The 14,509-nt window shown below is 35.8% G+C and overlaps 2 protein-coding genes across 3 annotated transcripts in view; one reads left to right on the top strand and one right to left on the bottom strand.

Moving 5' to 3' along the window:
- LOC129236946 (tissue inhibitor of metalloproteinase) overlaps positions 1-10,991 on the bottom strand; it is a 103,569-nt gene extending 92,578 nt beyond the window's left edge. For both annotated transcript variants that reach the window (XM_054871264.1, XM_054871274.1), the window contains exon 1: positions 10,822-10,991. The gene's annotated coding sequence lies outside the window, so the exon portion shown is untranslated. The remainder of the gene's footprint in view (positions 1-10,821) is intronic.
- The window catches only part of LOC129238074 (synapsin), a 116,780-nt gene that overhangs the window by 59,472 nt on the left and 42,799 nt on the right, over positions 1-14,509 (top strand). The gene's annotated exons all lie outside the window — the stretch shown is intronic.

The following is a 14,509-nucleotide window of genomic DNA, read 5'->3' as shown; positions in this document are numbered from 1 at the left end:
TTACACTAAAAATATTGACAATTTCATTGTATGGAAAAATAGACAATAAAGTTTTTCACAATAATTTGCCAGTGCTACGTACATAGAAAAATATTTTAGCAAGAAATAGATAGCAAAAACAAAAATATTTCAGCAAGCAATAGATAGCAAAAAAAGCAGATAGTAGACAACAATAAAAGAAGAGATACCAAGTACAAAAAAACGCAAAGGCAATAAAAATTCTGGAAAATTTTATAGTCGAACGAGAATGAAGTTTTAAGACAATGGCAAATAAGGTAGGCATATATGTATGTACTTTATTGCCGTACTAGCGAAATGCCACAACTACTTACACATTGAATGGGACCTATTTCGTATAAAGCAGGTAGGAAAGGGCAGAGTAGTGGGAAGGGTTTGGCAGCAAATTAATACTTTTGTATAAGATGTACTGAGAAAGAGTGCACTGTTTAAGAAAAACAACAAAAACAAATAACAATAAAAAAAAATAAAAACATAAATAAAAAAAATGAAAAAAAAAATGAAAAAAAAAAATTTTTTTTTAAATTAAAAAAAAAATATCCGAATCCGACAGTTGACATTGGCAGAGAGGGCAAAATAATAAGTGTATCGAGGGTTTGAAAGTAAACGTCACAGTTTTATTTTAGGAGGGGCTCAAAGTTGTCACTCTTTGCACATTTCTATGGTATTTCATGTATTCAGCAGTTACAGGGAAAAACTATGGGGAGCATTTTTGTGAAACGTTTCAGCCCTAGCGTTTCTCAATAGGTGGGATATTTTTGCCACTTTTGCAGAAAAGAGCCACAAATACTCACAACAGAGGAATATAGCGGTTTAAAACGTACCACAAAAATTGCGCCATAAAATTCCACAATAAGTCTCTAGATATACCCAGGTTTAAAGATCAACTTAAATGCCAGAAATAATTCAACACAGAAATTGTAAGAGTTCATTTCGTATTATGAAAACCATTTTGGTAAAATTTAAAAATTAATCTTAACTTCCCACCCCCTGACAGTTGTTAAACGCGGAACTGCACAAATGATTTCTCAGGATAGCGCAGAAGAGATGGAGCTCAATTTATGGTTACAAATTTAATCTTCAAAATAACAGCCATCGCTAGCGACACATTTTTCTCATCTCTCAGGTAATTTGTGGATGCCGCGCCAAAAAAATTGGCCGTCTTTGGCGGCAAACCAATCATCTAGTCATTTTTTTGGCTACTTCGTGAGAATTGAAGCTCTGCTCGGAAAGTGCGTGGCCCATCGATGCAAACAAATGATAATCGGAAGGCGCCAAGTCTGGTGAGTAGGTCGCATGCACCAGCAGTTCCCAATCGTACGTCTCCATCAATTCACGGGTCGCTCTTGTTCGATGCGGCGGTGCATTGTCACATTGTCAGTTCATGCGGCACCCATTTTTCGACCTTTAAAATCATGCCCATGTCTTTCAAACGTTTGGAACTGGTTGTTTGAATCACTCCCAACTGCTCTGCTATTAGTCAAACGCACATCATCTTCATCCAACAATGCTTGCAATTCGGTGTCCTGAAACTTTTTCGGTGGCCGGCCACGGTTCTCGTTCTTCGCGCTAAAATCACCACTTCGGAATTTTTGAAACCACTTGAAGCACTGTGCTCTACTTAGAGCATGCCCACCATAAGCCTCTATAAGCATTTGATGAGCTTGAGAAGCGCTTTTCTTCAATTGATAACACAAAAACAACGATGTCCGGAAATCGTAGTTTCAAGGCACGAAATTTGACATTTTTATGAGTGACAAAAATGCATTGTTGTATGAAACGTAACAAATAATGAACTGAATATTGTTGACAAATGACAGACGAAGAAAGCAAGACATTTGGGAAGATTTAAGAATACTCCTAGCGACATCTATGGACTAATAGCTGAAAGTCTCACTTCATAGGTATGTAACTGGTATGTGCTATTTCGAAAACCCTTTGGCCCAAAACGATATACGAAGGACTCAGAAAGTCCTTTGGACTCCGCGCCATTCAGATTACAAACTCGTAGCTGTGTTTACCGGTCCCTGGACGATCGGCACAGACGCGGAAAAGCTAGGGTTACCATTTAACCCCCATTGCAGAAGCTGTGGGGCCTTTCAGAGAAAGAAACTCTAGAGTATTTTCTCTGTAAATGTCCGGGCTTGGCAGCTAGACAACTAAGATCACTGGCTGCTCCTTTCTTAGACAGCCTGGGGCAGTGCGCCAATCCCATCAATTTTCTCTATTATATCAACAGCTCTGGCTGGCTGTAGATATCTGCCTGTTGGAGGTATCAAAATGGTATCAAAACGGTGCTTTAGTGCTACTTGAGTAGTGCCAAACTGGTACTTCAACCACTTCACCTACCTACCTATCATCTCCCTTATGCCAGAAGAATGAATGTGTACTTTATATTTTAAAATTTTGAGTTAATGGATTGACTTGATTAACGCTTGGATACTCTATGTTACATCAAAATTCAGAATACCGCGCGTGCGAGGAAACCACAAATAACTTTTCATATCTTAAACTGAATTTTCTAGTTTTACAAGAGCAATAAAATTGCACTCTTGAATCCCCAAAAAGTTTTTTACGCATCCATGTTTCTGGTATAAGGGGGGCGATAGAAAGTTTTAGTAGCATGACGAACTTTATGGAAAACTCAAAAAAAAGTGAAGGAGTTGTAAGCTAAATTTCTAAATAAATTTCTAAATATTTAAGTTTTATGGAAAATATTAAAACTAGAATTTTCTTCTTTTTAATTCTTCTTCTCAATTGCTGCGATTTGGCCGAGTTTAACAAAGCGCGCCAGTCATTTCTTTCTCAAGTGAAGGCAAGTCTTTATCCACCTGATCTTTCCAAAATATAGGAGGCCTTCCTCTTCCTCTGCTACCACCAGCTGGTACCACATCGAATACTTTTAGAGCCATTCGATCGACATGACCCAGCCAGCGCAGCCGCTGTATCTTTATTCGTTGCGCTATGTCTATGTCGTCGTAGAGATCATACAGCTCATCGTTCCATCGCCTGCGATATTCGCCGTTGCCAATGTGCAAAAGTGCAAAAATCTTGTGCAGAATCTTTCCATCAAACACTCCAAGCGTCACTTCATCGGATGTTGTCATCGTCAATGTTTCTGCGCCATACGTTAGGACGGGCATGATGAGAGTCTTGTAGAGTGTTAGTTTCGTTCGTCGAGAGAGAGCTTTACTACTCATTTTGGCTACTTAGTTCAAAGTAGCACTTGTTGGCAAGGGAGATTTTAGGTTGGATTTCAAGGCTGACATTGTAATCGGTGTTAATGCTGGTTCCTAAATAAACGAAGTCTCTTACAACCTCGAAATGATAATTGTCAAAAGTGACGTGGGTGCCAATACGCGAGTGCGCTGACTGTTTGTTTGATGAAAAAAGGTACTTCGTTTTGTCCTCAATTACCACCAGACCTATTCGCTCTGCTTCTTCGTCAAGTTTGATTAAATTGAATTAAATTCAATAATTCAAATAAATCGTAACAAAAAAAAAAGCACTTCTAAAAAATTACCTGGCCTATTCTAATTACCTTAGCCCTTCTCCCTAATGGTATTTTAATAACCATTAAGGAAAAAGTGCTTCAGTATATAAAACAGTAAGCGGCCACCGTAGCCGAATGGATTGATGCATAACTACCGTTTGGGAGTGCGTAGGTTCGAATCTCGGTGCATGAAACATCAAAGTGAAAAAGTTTTGTCTAATAGCGGTTGCTCCTCGGCAGGCAATGGCAAACCTCCGGGCACATTTGTTCCACGAAAAAGCTCCTCATAAAAAATATATGCCGTGCGGGGACGGCTTACAACTTTAAGCCCCTCCATTTGGGGAACAACATCAAGATGCACACGACAAATAGAAGGAGGAGCTGAGCCAAATAGCTAAGAGAAGTGTACGCACCAATTATTTATTTTATTTTTAAGCGCTTTTCGAAAGGATGACCACTTGAAAGAAGTTAAACTTTCACACATTTACTTGAGCGAGATAAGACTTTGGAAGAAGTTTAGTGCAACAGTGTGGCAGAAGGAACATTGAAAACTTTGAACAAGTCAATGTCAGAGCGCATACCGTCATTGCGGAAAAATCGAAGAAGGCACAAGAAAATTAGAATACTTTTTTTAAGGTCGCATGTTGCTACTATTTCGTAAAGGAAATAAGTTTTGTATTGTTAATACATCCGACGAAATTCCGAAATTATTATAAAGCCGCCACATTTTGGCAAGTTTTCTCGACTTGCTTATATATTTTTTAATTGCAATTACTTTTTTATAAAAAATATAGTTTATTTTATAACAAAAAACATAACAATCCAAGTTTCAAACTTTCCACAAAATTTATAAAAATTCTACAAATTTTCTTCACAATTTTAAAGTTCTTGATCTTATTTAAAAAAAGAATTTCTAAAAATTTTCTTCTTAATCAAAATTAAAAACTAAAAATTCTGGCAAGCTGCCAAGCGGAGTTCTCTTTTTAAAATACCATCTTCTGTAACCAAGTGCAAGCTAATCAGAAAGAAAAGCGAAATGCAATAATACTCAATGTCTGAATCGCTGATGATCACTTTGTATAAGTTTCGCTGCCATAAAAACATTGCAGAAAATGCGAGATGGGGCGAACTGACCAGACAGGAGCTTGGCAGCATAAATCTGCAGTGGTAGTACCTCTATCTTGAGCCAATCTAATGCAAAGAAGAATTTAAATGCATTTCATTGTAATAATGAGGAAGAATTTGTTAGATACGAGAAAAAAAGTAAGGCAGCTCTCCAAACTAAATTCTGATGCTTTTTATTTAAATTCAACTGCAGTAGATGCTTTCCATTTCAATTCAACTGGGCTATTCCGGACATGAGTTACATCGAAATCGAAGAACATGTCCCGAATAGCCCAGTTGAATTGAAATGGAAAGCATCTACTGCAGAACGATGACAACAGCAACTGCTAAATAGAGCAAGAAAAGTGACATTTATTATTGTAAGCTATGTAACGGGCATTGATTGTTAGGAAAAAAATATGAAAGGTGGTCTTCCCTACAGTATCTTATACTGTCATTTTGCCTATAGCAAGCAAGTTTTTCTAAATGTCCTCGTCGTATGTCGGACCCAGCTTACTTAAGGAAAGACAACGCTCTAGAGGCATGTGGAACTAGGATTTCACAGTAGGCAATCTGATTAAATCAGACTGAAAAGACTACGAGAGAACTAAGTTATTAACACAAAAAATATAATGAAACGACCCAGCTTTGCGCTAATTAACTGCTGAGTAGTGATATGAGAAGCACTGCAATTAAGCAATCAACGCACGATTTGGAAAAACATATCATAAATGCGTGCCAGTCCAATTTGCGGAAAATATATTCACATTCAACTGAAAAGTGAGCTGACCTGTAATTGCCCAAAGAAAAAAGAAAAAAAAAAACATCAAAGAAAAAAATATTTAAAAAAATTCTAGTAAAGACATATCAAAGAAGCATTACCTAAGCTGCTCTAAGCTTCTCTACACACCACAGTGCGTGTGTATGTGCGTGTGGCTACGTGCTAATACATTTCAGTTAAAGCAAATATGTAAGTATATATGGGCTATAAACCTGTCGAGCAGACAGCAATTTATTATTAAAATTTTTAAGCAATGAAGGTCAAGTAAATTAAATACTCACTGCGCGCCTTACTTCACAGCCACTACGGAGCGTATGAGCAACATGAAAATATCCATAAATTAAAAGTTAAATTACGAATCGGACACCTGTTGGCCGCGAAATCAATGAAATGAGAATAAAAGGAAAGAAGTGCATATGCAAATGCATTGCAACTAAATGAGTAAAGATAAATATGTGGAGCACTGCCATTTCGAGTGATCTAAGTATTTGGGGCACTGACGCCAATTATACAAATATTTTCTGGAACAGTGGTAGCTCATAAAAATGTGATTTTGGAATAACTTGGGGTTGATGAGGACGGAAAGAGGTTTCCTTTAGTCTTTCAAAGAATTGCTTTCGGAATATAGGTAAACAATCTGTTTTCGCCTAGGTTTTATGCAGTTATTTCCAAAAAAAAAAAACTCCAGAAAAGCGAAAAAAACCATTCAAATTTTTTTATTTGTGTGCCACATTCACTTTTTCAGTTGGAAATCTGCAAAGTATTTCAATCTATTTACTTACTTTTTTTCGTTCCTACAGTTGCAAAGAGTGAATGTAGCAAAAATTCAAATTGGCCACTTGTGTTTAAGTGATCATAAATTTCCCATTTTCTGTTCAATTTTGGCGCTCTTAGACTTGATTTCGTAATAAAATTATTTTCACTTTAATATTTTTAACTATTATTTTACAGAGTTTATAACTAAAAATTTTCGAAAAGCTTAAAACAGCTTCGTAATGAAACTATGTTCCACTTAAATATATTTAACTGTTTTTTTAATATATTTTTTTACAAAGGAGATAACTACAAAAAAAATTAATAAGAATGCAAAATTCCGAAAAGCTTCGTAAACACTTAAAAATTTTTTTTTTTTTTTTTAATTTTGACTAAAACCAAAAATTTATAAAAATACAAAATTTTCGAGAAATTATCCTTCACTTTAACATTTTTAACTATTTTTTTTTACAAAGTTTATAACTAAAAAATATAATAAGAATAAAAAATTCGCAAACAGCTTCAAAAAACTTCGTAATGAAATTATCTTCCACTTGAATATTTTTCACTCTTTTTTAACTAATATATTTTTTTTACCAAGTTTATAGAAAACATAGCTCTGATTTTAGCTAAGGCTGGACAACTGCATCTCTACAACTTCTACAATATTCATGGGAGAAAACTCCTCGTCTCAAAGAATATCTGATAGCCAACCACCGGTTATGCAAGCCACGACCTTCGAGGTAGCTTCGCTTGAGAGGCAAAGCAGTTTTTTTGTCTTTTTCTTGTTTATTTGCGGCCATAGTAACCTAACTGTTACGCATGTGTCTTCATCTCTCCATGCGTTAAGGGGCTCTTGGCTAATTTTATTCTTAATTATTAATTTGCTCGAGGCCATAGATATCCCAATGGTACTTTTGTCACTGAGCAATTGAAGTGTAGCACCTTTTCTAGCTTGAACGATGTTTTATCCCCTTTGTGAGTCTCATAATGGAATTCCCTCAGATTTTCGAGATATATTTTAGTACTTATAGTGAATAAGTGAAAGGGTCTGTCTCTAACAAAACGCTATTTAGGGAATTATTTGTTTTCTCAAAATATGAGTTAAAATGAGTTCAAGCAAAAAGAACCAGTAAACAATTTTGCTTTTTAACAAGTTACTTTTTGGCAACCCTATTTCACGAAATCCTTTTTCCCGACAACCGGTTTCCCGACAGATATTCTTCCCGAATCTAATTCTCCGACAACTTTTTTCCCAAATCCAATTTCCCGACAAATGTTTTTTTTTCTCTCACGCTCATGGCTCTAGCCTTTCTACCCGTAGAGGATGTCGCATTGATTATTGTGGAGGATGAAATACCGGAAGAACTCCCTCCTATAGTCGACTGCATCAAGGAATTTTACGTTATCGGATGACCTCATAGAGTACGAAGAAGAGCTGTACTTCCCAGATATGCAGTTTCAACATGTAACCAGTACAAGTCTGCACAAGATGGGCACCACAAGACAAATAACGCAAGTGAAGGATGGCGCAATCGTTTTCGTCTAGTCGTGGGAAAGCATCATCCAGAATTATATTCAGCTTTAAAAAAATTCCAAAAAGAACATGCCGATGTTGAAATTATAATAGCTGAACTTAGTTTGGGGCGATCTGTAGAAGCGGCACCAAAAAAAAAAAAATGGATAGAAGTCCAAAATCGCTTGCGGTACATTATTTTTTCAATATGAAAAATACAATAATTCTGGCACTGTTTCCTCATATATAACGTTATTGGCACCCAATATTGCTTTCTGATGGACTCCATTTTGATACTACGATTCACATATAATAATAAAATTCCTTTTACTATTTATTACTATTTTTTAACTGTCGGGGCTTGCATTTTCGGGAAAAATATCTGTCGGGATACAGGTTGTCGGGACACGAGTTGTCGGGAAATAGGATTCGGGAAAAGAGACGGGAACCCCCCTCATTTATTCCCGTTTAAGAAAAAGAAACATGTAAATATGCCACTTTGCAAATGCTTTAAAACATGAAGTTGTGAAGATTCCGAAATATTTCATCAAATTTTAGAATTTTTATATTTATGTTTATATTTATATTTATATTTATATTTATATTTATATTTATATTTATATTTATATTTATATTTATATTTATATTTATATTTATATTTATATTTATATTTATTTTTATATTTATATTTATATTTATATTTATATTTATATTTATATTTATATTTATATTTATATTTATATTTATGTATATATTATTTTGTAATAATTATAAAGAAACTTCGAAATTTTAAAAATAAATTAATTTAATAAATGAATTAAAAAAAACAGTTCTTTAAGTAGGCATTTTAGATGTATTAGATGGGATCCCTACAAAATGCTGTATATCAAAATCCTTTTCGTACGAAATACTGTAAATTAACGTAACAAAATTCTGCAGTGACAAAATTCTGTAAAAGCAAAATTCTGTACTGTCTTAAAACAATTCTGTATTGACAAAATTGTGTATTGACGAAATTCTGTACTGACGAAATTCTGTATTAACAAAATTCTGTATTGAAAAAATTTTGTGTTGATAAAAGTCAACGAAAAAAGGAGTTCTACGCAAAAATACGGTGGATTCTATCGAAACTGAAGAAAAAAAGTGCGCACTTTTGTTATAAAATTTGTTGAATTTCTTATCATTTACTTACAGCATTTCGTCAATACAGAATTTTGTCAATACAAAATTTCATCAATACAGAATTTCGTCAATACAGCATTTCGGCAATACAGAATATTTTTTACAGAATTTTGAAATACAGAATTTCGTATACAGAATTCTATAATACAGAATTCTGAAATACAGAATTTTGTAAACAGAATATTGTATCATACAGCATTACGTACCCAACCCGTATTAGATAACACGAGCCTTGTTGTAGTAATATCCTCCTACTCGCTCTTCTGAAAGCACTGTCCAATCACAGGCTTAGAAAGTATTATTTTGTTTTTGGTTGCTCCCTCATTGATCGAGTACGGTGAAGTTTTTTCAGTTAGTAGTCTCTGCTTACTCATTCTTCTGAGAGCACTTGGACATCGCAGGTTTAGGATGTACTGCTTTGTTTTTGTTTACTCCCTCATTGATCAACTACGGTGAATTTTTTTTCACTACTCTCTTTAACTATACAATGCAAAAGGCAGTATACAAAAACAAAACATACCTTAACACAGAAGTTTAAGGAGAAATGAGGAGAAATTGTACACACTCAAGGTGCTACTATTAATTTATGAAATAGAACTCACATACAAGTGAATGCTGAAGTAAGAAAATATTCTTTGAAAAAATTCGCTAGAAAAAAGAAAAGATAAAAGAGGTTCTAAAAGATTGCTGTTAAGTTAAAAGGAAAAAAAGATTCACACAAATCATTGAGACAATAAAAAAAATATTTATATACACGAAAAAGCCAAAGATTTAAGCGTCGTACAGCAGTGGCGGAAGAACAAACAATGTTAATCCGCCCACAGCGCTGTGCAAATGGCACCGAAAGACAACGAAAATTCGTTTGTTTACAAGTTGTTGGCAATAAAATTTGAGATGTGACCGCAAGCCGCAAAAGAAAAACAAAAAACAAAAACCAAAAATGAAGAAACAATGCAAATAAAATAACAATAATGTTACTACAATAAAAATCTGAATAAAACCGAAAGAAAATTTGTCGCTTACAATGTTTGTATGTGTATGTGCATATAAGTATATAAATACAACTTTATTTCACTTTATGTGTCGCAAATAATGCCCAAAAGGCAGTGAGGAAATTCACTTTAAAACGAAGAAGAAGAAATCGGCTTGCGAATGAAAGGAAAACTTAAATCGTACATACACACAGTCACTCACAACCTATTTGATACAGATGCGATTTTTTTTTAAAGTGCAATGAAAAGAGAAGAGTATGCAGATATTTATTTTATTTTATTACCCACGCGCTGAGAATTTTATTTTTATTTTTTTTGTTGCTTTTTGCATGACAATGAAACAAGTGAACACTTTTTTGCGTTTTATGTTGCGAGATGAAATAAAATAAAATAAAAAAAACATCTGCATACTCTGTTTTTCACTTTTCACAAAATATTTCGCACTATAAAAAAATTTGGGTTTGTATCAAATAAGGTGTGAGTGACTGTACATACATAAATATATGCACCATAAAAATGTGTAAAAAGTGTGCTACGATGCGACAGGCAGTGGTTGGCTAGCATAATTAAATGCAAAAAAAAAACGGATGGAATAAAAAATACCGCCACCATAACTCGCACGTTTGTATATTTACAACTATACATATTTGTGTGTATGTGTATGTACCAATGAGGGCCAATAGTGGCCACTGCCACCAAAAGCAACAATTGACTAAAAATAGCGCTGAGCTGTGGCATTGCACAGGCAATGCCGGAATTTTTATCACTCGACAAAACTATTTGGCAAACCAAAATAGAGAGCGCATTAAATGCGGAATGCCAATAAATAAGTGAAAAATTATTACAGCAATAAAGAAGAAGTAAAAGTCACACAAAAACAGAAATTGAAAATCCTAAAACAAAAATAGTTAAACCAATTCAAGGCATAGGGCTAACAGATCTATTCACGCTGCATTTACTTGACTGGCGGCAGTCCACTTACCTTTGCGTTGCTTGTGCTTGTTGCGCGCTGTCACGTAGAAAAGGAACTGCGAGCTGTCAAAATTTTCAACGGGGCTGCAGCTAAACAAATTTTTTTAAAAAGTAGGCAATCACTTTTGAAACACTCGAGCGCGTTTGTTTGTCTGCCTCTACCCAATTCCGTGAATATATCTGTATGAGTGTATGTATGTATGTAGGTATGTATATGAGTTTATACTGTCATATACATACAAAGTATTTGCCCGACTTTTTGCGCACCTTACACTCTAGTGAAAATTTGCCAAATATCACACACCAAACACTTTCGTTGACGATACAGAAATTCACAGCGCAGCGCTTTTCCCGAAACCAACTACCTTTACTTGGTAACACCTTCTTCTTTTTCCCCCTAATATGTAAGCAACTTTAATATTTCGCACACGATTTACACTGCCACAGACACTAAGTAGTCTGTTGGTTGACCAGTTGCTTTTACGGCCGCTTCACGATCGAGACGTTGTTTTACGTTTTCTATGCCAATTTCAACTAAAACCGAAAACGTACCGTTTCGTTGCTTAAAAATCAAATCAAGAAAACAGCAAACAAAACTCAATAAACACCGAATGCCGAACGCGCGCGCCACTCAATCGCATAACTTGCATACATTTCCATGCAAAAAGAAACCGGCAAAAAGCACTCAAAAGACTCGAGAGAAAAGCGCTCAGCACACGACGCTTAACAGCCACGAATACGCTCAAAGCGATCGCGGAATTGTGTTATCAGAGGGCGAAAATTTGAGTGAATTTTAGAGAGACTTGTGCGCTGAGTAGAGTAAAAAGTTCAAAAATTGAACTGTGTCAAATGTAAGGCGCGCGTGAGCGCAATGAGTTTTCGATGCGTCTGAGCAGGCAGTGAATGCTTGCGCGCTCAAAGCATGCGAACGACACACCGGCATATTTGTACTCATTTACTCAGTTTTGTCTATTCTTTTTGGTGGCTTCTTATCTGGAACGAATTCGCGCCGCAAGTGCATAAATTTCTTTGACGCTCGCGCGCCTATTTGTTGTTATTGTTGTTTTTGTTTTTATTACATTTTTTTTTGTGTCGTGCGGCACTGTGCTAACGCGCACTGGTGACTTATCGCCGTGTATTGATCGCCAATGAATTGCCGCTCGCAGCATCATCGCGCGCCGCGCACAACACAGCACGCCGCGCTATCAGAAAACACATATTTCAACAAACCTACACACATAAGCACATATGTAGATATAACACAAATTTGTCAGCATTAAATTTGTAAGATTTGAAAAGAAAATTGAGGCTATAAAAAATGCGCAGCCTGCTTAGACACGAAATGTGGGTGACGACGATGCTGCCACAGCAGCAGCAGCAGCAGCCGCCGCACAAAACGTCTGTGGCGCTTTGAAGTATTGAAGGCATAATAGTGCACGACGCGCACAGTTATACGGCATGTAAGCGTAAGTATGTAAGTGCATTTTTATTTATTTATTTATATTTTTGTGCAACGCCAAAAGCTACAACTCGCTCTAATTTGCGCGTGAGTAATAAATTCCGATTACAATTATTTACGAGCTAGAGACGCGTGGGGCGGTGCGCAGTTACGCGCTATGTCGCCAGCGAACGCCACTCATAAATAAGCACTGCTTAACGGCGCTGGCGCTGGTGCTGGCGCTGGCGCTTGGCAACGCTGACCAACAGTCGTCGTCACGTTCTATGTAGCGGTGAATGTGCATCTGGCGGTTGACTGCGTTGCGCTTACATTTGTGCATCACCCAAAGTGATCTGCGAATCTGTAATGTGCAAAACTCTTATTGAATACTCGTTGTTGTGCAATGGCATTTGTTTTACCATTTTTGGCAAGCGATTAATGCGATTGCTGCTGTTGTGCTTGTAAATCAACAATTCAATTTGGTTTTGCTTTATAAAGTTGTAAACTTTTTTTCCTTTTATAGATAATTGCAGTGTCTGCCGCTTTTTGTTTTTTGTATAGGAATTCGCATTTTTATTCGATTAGGCAATGCGAGTGAATATAAATGCCCTCCTATACACAAATATGTTTCTTTGTATGTGCATGCGTGCATGTCCGGTTATTAATTTATGGATAAAATATACAAAAAGAAATAAATTCATGAAATGCTTTCCTTCAGAAGCGAGCTTTTGAACCACTGTGAAAATATAACGAAAGAAAAAAAAGGAATTTAAAACTTATATGACTTCTAAGTCTTCAAATTAAGTAGGGGTCTTTCCCCATTTATTCTACATTGGCTTTACACAGCGAAAGTGAGACAAATTCTAACCTAAGGTAGACTAGTATGGTGGCCGTCTTTAGATAGGAAACATATAAAAAGACACGATGGAAAGAATAATGAGATGGAACCTATCGTGGTACCGTTACTTTGCTCTCAGCGAGTTTGACAATGAGTTACGTGGCCAGATTAGCATTTTCGTAACTTGATTTAGCATTTTTTTTCTGTTATTTAGTCTGGATTCTTAGTTATTTCTTCATGGCATTTTTCTAGCCTGTTCTAATTAAAAAGTAATGTTAATAATTTTACAAAATATGCATTTTTTAAAAATTAGTTCAATAATTCACTCAGTTTTATTTAGCTTTTAGCGATTGCAATCGTTGTTGATGTTCTTCTGCTTTCAGCAGTCAAATTTCTCTCTCGCTACTGCAGTGTTGTCAAGCTTTGCATATAAAAACGCACTAAAATGCCCATTTAAAGAAAATAAAACACCAAATTTTTATTGAATTACTTAAAGAACTTTGTATGCGTGACAAATTGTCTTTAAAATGTGCGTTTTGAAGTGAACCTTCTTAGGCGTCGATGGGCGAGCAAGAATGGAGAATAAAATTTCAAGGCTATGCAACGTTTTGGGCATTTTCGTTCCGCGAGAGAGAAAAAAGATATAACGTAGAGGAAAAGGAGAGAGAGAGCTATACCTTATACATATATTTTATAGTAATTTACCAGCATCATCTTGGTGCCGACTGTTTGTGGCGTTTTTTGGTCCCAATTTCTTTGGCGTTTTTTATGCCTACTTTTTGGCGCTTATTTCCGTTTCCTGGCTAGTGCTTGTGCGTGCTATAAAGTGCTCTCCATTCCGGTGTCAGATTTATTGGTTGTCGATGTTGTTGTTTTAACAGTAATAGAAGCCCCGTCAGTGTGGGGTATACCACCGGTCGTCTTCGTCTGGCTCATCTAAGGTAGACCCAGGAAACATGCTGCTTCGGCGGGTTGGTTCCAACAGGAGACGCCAAAAGCATAGACTAACATAAAGAATGTGCCAATACTGTTTTGATGTGAATTTGTGCCTTGTTTTACCTTTCAAGGTTGAGCTTGTATTTTTTTTTTTTTTGTTCAGATACGTAATAAATAAATACATTTGGAAAATACCGTTTCCTATTTTTTTATGCTTTCATTAGAAGAGAAGTTGTAGCACTGAGAACTTTGATTTTTCGAGTGTGCCAATACTTTTTTGACTCACTGTTGAAAGCTCACTAAAGATATATCCAGGTTAATCAGTCGAGCAAAAAATAAGTTTTGCAAAAACTAGAACATCTACATAAACATTTTAAAAGTAAACACAGTGACTCTTCCAAGAATGGCCCACACAATCGCAGTTGAGTGATGTCATTATGAACACAACTCATTTGTTATTGTTGCAATGCCGATACGAAAGTGATG

Source organism: Anastrepha obliqua, chromosome 1 (assembly GCF_027943255.1).
Source record: "Anastrepha obliqua isolate idAnaObli1 chromosome 1, idAnaObli1_1.0, whole genome shotgun sequence".
In the NCBI taxonomy this organism is placed as follows: domain Eukaryota; kingdom Metazoa; phylum Arthropoda; class Insecta; order Diptera; family Tephritidae; genus Anastrepha; species Anastrepha obliqua.
The sequence above is the reverse complement of the archived record's forward strand: the minus strand, read 5'-3'. Positions and strand labels throughout refer to the sequence as shown.